The sequence below is a fragment of the Falco biarmicus genome, chromosome 2, assembly GCF_023638135.1.
Source record: "Falco biarmicus isolate bFalBia1 chromosome 2, bFalBia1.pri, whole genome shotgun sequence".
In the NCBI taxonomy this organism is placed as follows: domain Eukaryota; kingdom Metazoa; phylum Chordata; class Aves; order Falconiformes; family Falconidae; genus Falco; species Falco biarmicus.
This window is the reverse complement of record NC_079289.1, coordinates 31,958,524-31,961,263: the sequence shown is the minus strand read 5'-3', so window position 1 is coordinate 31,961,263 and position 2,740 is coordinate 31,958,524.

Sequence of the window (2,740 nt, the reverse complement as noted above, 5' to 3'; positions counted from 1 at the left end):
GTTTCTTAAAAAGTTCTTGTCTTTGTTCTGCCTCACCTTTTGGTTTAAACTAGAAATGGTCAAACTCAGTACTTATCCAGAGATATGCTCAGGAAGAGCAGAGTATTTATCTAAGAAGCTTAATGAGTCTCAAAACTTGATTCAAAGAACACAGCAACACCCTAAAGACACCTAGAGGGTTTGTAGCACAGAAGTCACCCCTTCCTATCCAAGTCACTTTATCACCAAATAAAGATACAGTGCATGTTTTCAGTTTTATTGTGGTTATCCCAGGACAGCAGCTGATAAGAAACTCTCACCTGAGCAACACTGAAAACACATTGCGGCTATAGGTCTAGACACTCACGCCTTGCTTTTCACCAAAGAGGTCCAGGGTAAATGACCTCAGCATGTTTCTGTGGTATCTTGTGCTGATGTGAGTACACAAGAATGTGGTTTTGGTATGACCCTCCTCCAGACCCAACAGTCAAAAGCACCACCCCCTTAAAAGCAGCAAATTGTGGCCTCTGTTACTCCTTCCAACTTGTGACCAACCTGTTAGCACCTCACAGCTCGTTCCTTCTTTCTTTAGCTTCAGCAGCATAATATTTTAACTAGTTTTACTTCGATTATAGGCCTGTTGATCCTCTTGGGTCTTCAGCTTTCTGCCAGCTACTCAAACTCATCAAGGATCTTCTCTTGCTGTGATACACATTGTGGTACACAGCAATAACTAGTCAGGATGAACTGTACGGGTTCTATAGAGACCTGGACTGAACCAAGTGGATGTAAAATATCAACAATTGATGCATGAAACTCACACTCTGACACGCCCCATCCCGCATACCACTACTGTTTAGGGAGACCTTTAACATTTGTGAAAAGCACAGCCAGAAACCAGATCAGCTCTTCTAAATTCATAAATAATGGAAAAGATTTATTCAGTTGCCCTGTACGTTATCCCACAGAAGGATTATTCAAGTGAGCTCCTTTGTAAGCAGAAAATCCCTACAGCAAGGCCCTTCATGTGATTCAGTTAGTCGTGCAACCAACTTAAATGAGAATTTACTCTTGCGTAACTTTAAATAGTTATGCAGTCAGCTGCATACACAGGCTCTTTCTCACCACATCTCACCCTGCATCAGTATCCATTTGGTGATCTTGAGTGAGAGATGATAATCTTGCTTCTAAGCAGTAAGTAGGTAAAGCTGATTTTGGCCACAGAAAAAATAGCTAAGTAGAAGAGTTAGTGAGCTTACTAGTACCGTAAGCATGGAGGTGAACTTACACAGCCCCTGACAGCAGACAGCTGATATTTTCCTTGCTAAAAGCAGAAGCTAGCAAGTGAGGAGAGGAAGAACAATGCACAAAATGAGAAGAATAAATTCAAAATACTAAGAGCACCCCATTGGAAAGATCAGAACTTTGGTATGTGCTTTCATGTTCTGGGGTTTCTCTGTTCATTGGTACTTCTTATGTGGCATAAACAGCAAAATGGTTTTACAGGTTCAAGCAGCTGTTCTGGGTTTCTGAAGGCAGGGGCTGCTTCCTCAGCCAGTCCCATCAGAAGTAACCAACCAGGCAGGGAAAGAAAGCTGCTTTCAACTTCCAGCACTTTGCCTTTAGGCAAGGACTCAATCTACAAGCATGAGGGTGGATTTAAACAGGAGCATCTCTCCTACTCACTTGCTGCCTCTCCTCACAGTTTTAAGTGCTCTGGAAATTCCAGAGTTGTGTACTGGGTGTAGGTGGCAAAATGTTAACAGTGGGGGGTTGCAGGGTAGCCTCTGTGTGAAGAGGCTGGGACTGCCCCACGCCAGACACAACTGCTTCCAGCCAGCTCCAATGGACCCACTGCAGGACACAGCTGAGCCCCTCAGCCGAGATGGTGGCACATCTGAGAAAATGTATTTAAGAAAGGGCAAAACACCACATAGGCAGAGGATGGGGGGAGGGGAAGTGAGAAACAGCAGTATAACCACCAAGGTCGGTGAAGAAGGAGAGGGAAGAGGTGTTCAAGGCACCAAAGCAGAGATTCCCCTGCAGCCCATGGAAAGGACCTTACTGAAGCCCGTGGCTATTTCCTGAAGGAACTACATGTCCTGGAGAGCTCATGGAGAAGCAGGTTTATCCTGAAGGACTGCAGCCCAAAGACAGGAAGAGCCCACACTGGGGCAGGGGAACAGCATGAGAAGGAAGGAGCAGAAGAGAGGAGCTGTTATGGACTGACCACAACCCCCATTCCCCATCCCCCTGCATCACTTGAGGCAGGGGCAAAGGTAGAAGAGTTGGGAATGAAGAAGTGAAGATTGAGCCTGGGAAAAGGGGTGGTTGAGGTAGGGGAAAGTTGTTTTAGTGTTTTTTTTCTCGCCACCCTACTCAATTTCAAATCTGCAATAAATTTAATTTTCCCCAATTTGAGTGTGTTTTGCCCATGACAGCAGTCAGTGAGTGATCTGTCTTTACCTCAGCCTACAAGCTCTTCCACCTTATTTTCTCCCTATGTTCTGTTCAGGAGGGGGAGTGCGAAAGCAGCTGGGTGGGCATCTAGCAGCAGGCCAGGGTGAATCCAAAAGCTGTTGAATAGATCTGTCTAAAAGAAACTTTAAATTTACTGGTTCACATTAAGTATTGGCCAGACAGAATTTCAGTTCAGCATCTGCCTAAAGCTTGCAGACAAACTTTTTCTATTGTAGAGCTTTTGAGAGAATGATTTCATACTTTACCACTTTTTCTAATTTCCAAAACCTGACACAGGTAA